General features: G+C 45.2%; 1 pseudogene; it reads left to right on the forward strand.

Annotated features, from left to right (window-relative positions):
• Positions 1–5,485: 5,485 nt before the first annotated feature.
• LOC139047137 (uncharacterized) lies at positions 5,486–9,598 on the forward strand (annotated as a pseudogene).
• Positions 9,599–9,846: the final 248 nt, after the last annotated feature.

Below are 9,846 nucleotides of genomic sequence, written 5' to 3' on the forward strand. Positions count from 1 at the left end.
TAAGTATGACTTCCCTTAATGCTCGAACCTCTGCCTTAATTTCATAATTACCCATTCTCGCTGCTTTGCTCATGCTGATTGACATCTAGCACAAAGATTGACAGCTAGCAGAAGGCTGCCCACATCTGGTCGCCACATGCCAATTTCTCAGAGTAGATGAAAGAGAAGCCTTGAGGGTGAACCATAGAGAAGACGGATACCTTGGTTCAATGATAGCTGAAAACGCCAACATGGAAAAATTGGATAGCCCACAGAATCAGCAGAATTGAGAAAGTTTGGAAAAACTGAAAAGATGCATTATGATATTTATGTTATACAGGTTCCAGTCAAGTTGAAGATTTTCACTGTCTAACATACTTATAAGACAATACATGACTAGCAGTACTGTATGGAACCTAAATAATTTTAATAGTCACTGAGAAGTCAGGATGGAGAAGTGACTGGTTTGAGGATGCCAAAATGGATGAGGTGGAGGCAGATTGTGAAGAAAGGTATTAAAAATTTAACATCCAACACACAGCGAAGAAAGCGGACGTGCCCTGCATCGGTTCCGTCTTTTTGAATGATTCTGCAGGCACGTTTGGCAGGACCACGCATTGAAGCTCATCATCGGATTCGTGACGTTAACCCGAATCGGTGGATACATTTGGACAAGGTGGACCAGCATTGTTTGGACTTCTATAGCCTCTTTTCTGTCCATCCCACGTGGGCGCCACGCTGGGCCTAACGCCATGTAGGTCTAGCGAGCCCGCCAAGCCGGCATGGCCGATATACGCATGGACGACGAACTCTCCTCGGAGACGGAAGACGGCGAGGAAAGAATGGGTTGGCAGGTGGCCACCAACCGAAGATCGCGATCTGCAAAAAAAGACCTGGGGAGCTGGTGGAGCCGCCAATTTGATCCAAGCATCAAAAGTAGAGGAGATCGCCAACAAAGGTGCTGCCGGGGCTGACAAGCTCAAGCGCCGGATTGTGAAGGCGTCAAGAATGCCGCAACTGCTGGAGGAGCACAAGAAAATCATCGTTAGGCCTCGGAGAGGCCTCAACCTGAACAAGGTCAGCACAGCTATTGGAGAAGCGATCGCCGAGCCAGCCGGACTTGTAGCAGACCAAGCGAAGGAAGACATCGTCTGCCCCAACTTCACACAGAATATCGTGGTGGTTAGTACACCGGACTCCTGTCATGCTGAAAGATATGTGAGAATCAGGTCCATTACGATCATGGAGGCAGAATATGAAGTGAGCGCTTATGAAACAGCCCCTCCCCCCCCCACTCTACGTGCAAGGGGGTTATTAGAAGAGTGACCCTCAATGACAATCAGAGTGTGATCACGAAAAACATTGTGCATGAATACAACCCAACGGCGTTGGCTGCACAACGTATCAAAGCTACGGGCTCGGTTATTGTGCCCAACTTCATCAAATATAGGTCAACCCTCGTGAGGTGCTATCTGTACAGAAAGCAATTTGACGTATGTTACGCATGTGGAAGAATCGGACACAGATCAGACGTTTGTCCAACACATGATGTTGTGCAGTGCAGGGGATGTGGTATGCAAGACCCAGGGGAGGCTCATATCTGCTCTCCCAAATGCAAGTTATGCGGTGTAGATCACCCCACAGGTGACAGGGCTTGCACGCAGTGGTACCAAATACCATATGTAGTAAGAGTAAGAAGAAGACAACGCTCCAAAGTGGAGACCGAGATGGAATCTGCCCAACCGACAAAGGAAACCCCTCCAGGCGCCGGAAGGCGCTCACTCTGGAGAAGCACATCAAGATCAAGACAGCGCTCAACATCGAGGGGAAGAAACCGTTCCAGGTCGCGGGAGGCGCAGGTGCGCTTCGAGGAGCAGGAGCTGAAGACAAACAAGAAAAGGAGCCAGGAGCCACCTGGGCCGAGAAAGTCAAAGGTACTGTGAAAGTCACAAGTGCGCTAGCCTCGCAGGAACAAAGCAATGATGTCAGAGTAGAACAGCTGATCAGAGAGGTTATGTCACTAAAGAAAGCAAATGAAGAACTTAAGCAGCAGATGCCGGAAATGAAAAAAGGGTTGAGGACAGAAAGCGGTGGTGTGGCAATAGCCAAGCCGGTGTGTAGAAGTAACAGCCAGGAAAAGAAGACACACCAGCGCCCAAAAAGAGAGCTGTAGTTCCGGAGGCCGACTCGATGTGCTCGGTTCTGGAGGTGATTAGGAATGCAATTGGGGACCTAAAGGACACGGTAGCCAGCGTTAACCTTAAAGTGGACAAAACATGGAAGTGGAAGTTAATAGCCGAGAAAAAAGTTGAAAAAGCTAGAGGCCCAAGGAGAGGATGAAGAATATATGCCCTCGCAAGCCGAAAGCGCTAGAACACCCCCAGGAGCGGTAGGTGGTACAGTCAAGCGAACAGTGAGAGGGGGTAGCAAGTCAGGCGGCAACGACAATAATATTGGATAACAGAAATAGACTTAGTGTGTGGCAGTGGAACTGCAGAGGATTTCAGCAAAAAAGAGCGTCACTGGCACAGATAATCAAAACGGTTGAAAATAGGCCGAAATAAAATAATGCTGCAAGAAACTCTAGCGGAGGAGATCGGGCTGTTCGGCTTCAACTCGCTCTGCAGAGGCAAAGAACCAGGCAGAGGAATTGCCACCCTAATTGACAAGAAAATTCCCTACATAGAGTACGATATAAAATTAGGGGCGAGTAAAATTGAAGACATATTGATAGAAATGGTCCTAAAAAGGCACAGAGGTAAAGCGCAAAGCTTGTTCTGCCTCAACATATATAGCAGTCCCAGAGAGATGAGACAGAGCTTCAGAACAATTTTTAATAAGGCCATGAGGGTAGCCAAACTGCGCCACTAATAACAGGAGGGGACTTCAATGCCCCACACCAATCTTGGGGTTACTGCTGGAGTAGTAAGAAAGGGGAAGGAATCTGGCATCTCGCCACGGATTTAGGCCTTTCTCTTATCACGGACCCAGCCTTTCCTACCAGGTGTGGCAGTTCCACGTGTAGGGACACTACCCCAGACTTATCCTTCACTTATAACTTACCCAGGGCAGACTGGATCAACTCTGATACCGACCTAGGAAGCGATCATTATATACTACACATAATGGTGGAAACGATGGCGGTGGAGGTAAAGCATTTCACTTACATAGACTGGGATCACTTTAGAAAAATCAGAAAAGACAGCGCAGACACAGATAGAAAGGGGCGCATCAGACTACAAGAGTGGGTGGCTCAGCTTAGGGACGACTTAAATGCAGCAACTAAGGCTATAGAGACAGATGAAGAGGTCGAAGAAATTGATAGTAGATCGGCGCATTTGATCAAAGCCAAGCAATCGATTTTACAAAGATGGAAATCACAACGCTTGAACAGGAGACTTACGAAACGAATTGCTCAGCTCAATAAGAATATAGAGGAACACGCACGATATTTGCAGAAACAAAAATGGGATGAGGTGTGTAAATGGGTAGGCGGAAGGATAAAACCTGGAGGCAATTGGAGTCTGCCCAGGCAGGCTCAACGAAAAAGGCACTAAATCGAACAGACGTACGGCAGTGGCAAAACTGGTACACCAGGAAAGTCAGACTGCAAACACAGACAGCATAATGGAGCGATTGGCTACTAAAACTTGCCACAGAACTGCTTGTTGGCCTGGTTAGTGCTTGCTAAAAGACATGTTTTTTGCCGCAATTGAACACTCACAAAAGAAAGACACATAAAGACAACACAGGCGGCACTTCCAACTGATTTATTTTGGGCTGTGACCCAAGAGTATATATATACATACACGCATGCGCTGGCTGTTCACTGATCTACGCTACCCAGCGGTCAAACAATCTAGTTTCTGATTTATAGAGCACGATAGATGTATCACTAATGCAATTTGTTCCTTTCTTTTTTATATAGTAGACTTCCATCAGCTCACGTGCGGTTTGAAATCTACTTGTGCCAAGAATCCTAATCTCAGAAAACCGTGGTTTGCACATGCAGGCCTTGCAGTGCGCAGGCAAATGTGCCACGCCATCTTTCATTAGATTTAGTTCGTGTTCCCTGGCTCGTTCATTTATGCAGCGTCCAGTCTGTCCTATATAGGAAGTGCCGCACTCAAGGGGAATTTCGTACACCACGCCTGTAGCAGATCTCCCGTAGGACGTGCTATGCTTCTTGCCACAGCCTTGCGAATCGGTCTTTCGAACAGAGTCGACCCAGTTTGACGGGGGCAGAAACGGCAATGGGTACATCATACCGGCCTGCCACCTTCTCGAGGTTATGGGAAACCTTGTGAACATAAGGAATCACTGCAGGTCTTACGGTTCTGCCTCTTTCTTCCTCCCTTGTGGTGCTGGTACCTTTAACTTTCCGTAAAAGGCTTTCGGTGACTGAGGTAACCAACGAGTCAGCGAACCATGCTTCTTTCAGTCGCTTAATCTGATTATTGAACGAGGCCTGCACCGTGTGTTTACACGATTTTTCGAGGGCAGACTCCAGGCAGAGCACAGCAATTCCACGCTTCACAATTTTGGAATGGCATGAATTATACAGTAGCAACCCTTCCTTGGCACGTGGGAAATATTGCCAACAGGCTTGTCCATCATGAAAGGTTAATCTTAAATCTAAAAATTGCAGGGTGTTACGCTGTGGCACTTCATGCGTAAATGAAAGCCCTCTACCATTGTCCCTAAAAATTTTTAAAATATCATCGCAGCGCTTCAAAGAGCCTTGTCTGTTAAAAAGGATTAAAAAGTCGTCCATGTATCTAAAAGCTTTTAAAATGTTTAAAGTGCTGTCCCGTTTAAAAGCATCTTCGAGCAGGCGGTCAACACTAGATGAGAATATGTTGCACAGCAGCGGTGCAAAGAACAAACCAATGCAAATGCGGCGTTTTTGCAAGAAAAGCTGTTTGTCAAAGGAAATCAAGGTACTATTAAGATAGGCTTCCAATAATGTTAAAAAGTCCTCAAGCGTAACACCAGCTGCATTTTGAAATGCTATGATGCCACTTTCTTCTATGCACATCTTTACGGCAACAAAAAGTGCATCATGTGGAATTGAATAAAACAGATCCCCAACATCCACAGAAAATGCATTGCCTATGGATTGTTTGTTTCTTTGGGTCACAGCCCAAAATAAATCAGTTGGAAGTGCCGCCTATCGTGTCTTTATGTGTCTTTCTTTTGTGAGTGTTCAATTGCGGTGAAAAACATATCTTTTAGCAAGCACCAACTAGGCCAACAAGCAGTTCTGTTGCAATATATTTCTAGTACAGCCGGCCTGTCTTCTTGTGCGCGTTTTCCGAACTCGTTTCCTAGCGTCGACACAATCGCCAGTTATAGACGAGCGCACGCCAAGTTTCGCCCGAGACGCCAGCGCTCGTTTCTCCCCTGGCGGCATGGTTTCCCCTCCCCCGGGTGTGTGCTTCCGCCGGTTCCCTTCGCTCGCGCTGAGCCAGAGGAGGCCAGGCTGAGCGCGCGCTGCACGCGAGAAGGCTTTTGTTAGCGATGGCGCCTCGCCGGAAGACTAGTAATTACTGTTGTGTTGTGAACTGCCATAACAGCAACGTGAACACGAAGGGGCTGCAGCCGCCAGTGGAATTCTACCGATTCCCCACTAAATGGTACGAGAAAGGCAGACGACAGATGTGGATTACCGCAGTGCGCCGAACAAAGTAAGTAAACAACTTTTGTTGCATGCGCTAGCGGTGGTCAGAGTTCACGCATGCCGAGAAATTTAATGTGTGCACGATGCATTGAACATGACCGCAGCTGATTCCTGCATAACCACTGTACTCATCGATCGAGTTACTGTACAATGCCGGCGTGACCAAGACGCGCGCGTCTTAGTCACGCCGGCATTGGTGAAGCAGAATTACAAATGCTTTAAACTTCGGTCTCTTGACCACTATTATAAAGATTACCAAGCTTTTTACGCTGCTTCCAATTTTCTACGTTGTGGGGGACGTGCTAGTTAAAGTTGTGTACGCATGTCATGTTTTATCTGTGCAGTGAAACATTTTGTGTATTTCCGCACAGTGCCGATGGAAGTCCGTGGTTCCGTGGTCGCCAAAAGAGAGCACAAGGATTTGTAGCAGACATTTTGTGGGCAACTGCAAAAATAACTGCAGCCAACACCCGTCGTATGTGCCGACCATTTTTCCGGCGGCGTGCAAAAAACGGACACCTGACCCAGAAGTGGCGCAGAGGTATGATGGCCAGTGGAGTGCAAAATGCAGTGCGCGTTTTAAAGCGTCTTGCTTAGACAAATGATTCTCGATTCCGTGCTTTGCGAGAATTTGTTCCGCGCGCGTCCTTGATAGTTAAACAAGGCTAAAAATAGAAAGGAAACTGTGAAGGACTAACTTATGCTCGCATAGTCGCCGGATTTCTGCTAGTGTGGTCGCTCAAACAGTATCAAGACAGTCCACGCTACTACTTTTTCATACTAGAAGATGGCATAACCCAATTTTTGCCTTGGTGCAATTTTTGCCTTGGTGCACAACAAAAACAAAGCCCAAATTATCTGGGCCGTGCAGTAGTTAGCCAGGAATTTTCCTCAAGGATAAAATACCCAGTTTGCTCCCCCACATCCCTCTCCTGGCTACTCCCCTCTGACCGTCTGACTGTGGTGAACTCTGTGGTACTAGATATGCTAAAAGTTGATTACCATACATTTATTAAAAGAACAGAACACATATCAACCTTGCAATGAACAGCTTGATCTAGCTGGTGCCACACTCTCTTATTTTCCTTAGGTGGAAACGGCGGTCTGTAAGGGCAGCCAGATGAGTGCAAAATGCTGTGGAGCAGGCTGTGCCTCAAAGTACTCCTCAAGTTTGCCCACCAATGCAAGATCAAGATTCCTCTGCTTGCCTGGACGTCTATGACACACTTGCAAGTGATGCGGAATCACCAGAGATGTCTCTCACGCCTATCAGTGATGACCCTCAGCCTTCGGCAGGACCCTATGAAACACAACAGGCTCAACCAGTTACACAGGCCGATGCTGTAAGCATGTGCTTTTGATATATCGACCTTGTTTTTGTGTTTACCTGTAATATCAGTGAGGCTGTCTACATTGATCACTGTGTTAAATACTTCACAGCCTGCCTTATTTTTGCAAACACTGCAGGCATGCCAAACAGAACTAGAATCTCGAGGAAACCTGGTTATCCTCCTGTCAGCGACAAATGGTTCTGAGGCATCAACTCAAGTTTCTCACATTGAACAATGTGACAAGGTACAGTTATCACTACACATTTGCTGGATTCATCTTATACTTACTGTTGTCTTGGCTTTCACCAAAATGGCTGTAGCAGTAATTCATAGGCATACCTCAGAAGAACGCATTGAAGCATGTATTCCTCATAACAAAAATATTTAAATAACTGTCATAATGGGTAAAAGCTGCCATTTTGGTGCATATTATCTGACTTCACAGCTAATGCAGCACATACTGTAATGCCTTCATATGGTATGTCACATCACCACGCATTAACTAATTAACTAACTAACACCACGCATTGCATTAACTTGCTTGTATTTGTACAAAATGTGGTGATAGGCATCGTTTGTCACCACTACTATAAAGTTCTCTCCCTTGTCATGCAGGCACCACTAGTGACTTTATTGAAGCACAGTTGTACATATACATATTTCATCACATGACACATCATTATTGATGCACCAACACTAATGCATGGGCCTGCCGCACTTATCAATGTTGTGGTCCTTTATATGCGATCTCCTAAGCCCATGGACAGTGGCCACTTATAAGCAACTTTATTTTCGTGAAATTATTATTGCAACTGCACATTTATTAAAAATGGCCTGAGAGTGCACAGTGTAGCTTACTGCATGAATTGTTTGCTAAAGAGCAACCTAATCGTATTTGTGCCAATCGTGAAAAGACAAGAGAGCAGCGGCAAATACATGTGAAGTACAGCCTGTAAGCTAACTTGTGACAAAGCCCACGGGTACAAGCATCCATTTGGGGAAGAGGGACAGAAGAGGAGTTACACAACAGAATACTGATTTCTGCTTCTCTCCCAGAAGGATATTTCTCCACTTCTCTTTTCCCCAATAAAGATAGGCAGTTAGCAGCAAAGGGTGGAGAGAACTAAATTAATTAGCACAACGTTTTTTTCAAGACATGCTTGCCGCTGCAATTTTGTCACTAACTGTGGCTTTCTCTGTAGTACCATTTTTATTTTCTTTATGTACGTAATCCGGCGCTTGATTTTTACTGTCCATTTGCTTGGTATGCCATTTAAAAGACGGCAGTACGTATAAATAATTAAGAAGTGAGGGCTCCATGCTTTGTAAGTCTAGACTTGCTTGCAATACTGTAAATGTAAAGTTCATGTATATTTACAAGAAATTTAATGTAAACAGTTTACTAAGTTGGGTATGATAGCATGACTGGTAATATTTACATAACATGAGGCAATACAGAGATTAGCTACCAGTTATTGGAGACATTTCTTACTTTCTGGGTGTATTCTGTTTCAGAATAGCTATATCACTCTGTGTAGAGTTGGGAGAGGCTACATTGTTCCTAAAATAGTCACAAGCTTGTAAAAAACTTGCTTATTAAGGCCGTATTTCAAATGTTTTCTGCTGTTCTTGTAGGTCACTGGGACTGATGGAAGCTGGAAGAGGAAATGTGAATTCTTTGGGTTTGAGACACTTAAGCAAAATGAGACTGCTTTGCGAGACATGTGTGGGGTCACCATACAGGTCTTTAGTCTTTTGCTGAATTTTCTGCCAGAGCCTAGCTACCGAAGCACAGATATGACCCGCGAGAACAAGCTTTGTCTTTTTTTAGCCAAGCTTAAGCTTGGGGTAAGCTTCAATGCTTTGTCTGTGATTTTCGGAGTGGCTGCATCAACTGGATCAAGTGTATTTAAAAAAAACCTCGACATACTTAGCACAGCCTTGAAAGAGTGGGTATTTGTGCCACCAAGGGCTATCATCAAGCTGTGCATGCCACAGCCATTCAAAGAAAATTATCCAGACTGCACATTTATTATTGACTGTACAGAAGTTCGAGTCCCGACTGCCAGCACATGCTCTATTCCAATTACAAGGGAGGTTATACCTTGAAGGTCCTTGTCGGTATAATTCCAAATGGAATGATAGCCTTCATGTCAGGGGTATATGGTGGACGGTGCACTGATTCCTTTATTACCCAAGCCTCTGGTTTTCTTAATCTTATACAAGAAGGGGATGTTATCTTGAGTGATAAAGGGTTTCCACGCATCCGGACAGATGTTAAGGACAAAGGCGGAGTCATCTTGATGCCTCCCTTCAATTCTGGAGGTGGTCAACTGTCTCAAGAAGACATGGATGAAACGTATAAAATTGCATCTGTGCGTATCCATGTTGAGCGGGTTATTCGCAGACTGAAAGTATACAGGATCCTGCGCAACACAGTGCCCTTAACTTTGGTGCCGCACATGGACAAAGTGTTCTCGGTATGTGCGGCCTTGGTCAATATGCAGCCACCAATCACTAGAAAGAAAGAATGAGTGCATTCTTTGTAATGCTTTGTGAGTGAGTTCTGCATGGAAATTTTGTGTGTGAATATAATTCCTAAAGTAAATAAAGATTACCAGTGTTATTTGTCTTGCACAGATGCCAGCAGAGTACAGGTTACAAGTGTGGCATCATGATGCACCAGTGCATTTGTTTCTGCGCAGCCAAAAGATAACTTTATTGAAAGACCATGTAGTTTATTCATTCATAAAGGTTTCTTTAGTGGTGCGCTGGATACACAGCATGATTAAGTTAGCTTATGGTGCCCTGCAATATTATTTTGTATCTGCCGTATGCACACTGATATTGTTTGCA

The sequence above is a fragment of the Dermacentor albipictus genome, chromosome 6 (assembly GCF_038994185.2).
Source record: "Dermacentor albipictus isolate Rhodes 1998 colony chromosome 6, USDA_Dalb.pri_finalv2, whole genome shotgun sequence".
NCBI classification, from domain to species: Eukaryota; Metazoa; Arthropoda; class Arachnida; order Ixodida; family Ixodidae; genus Dermacentor; species Dermacentor albipictus.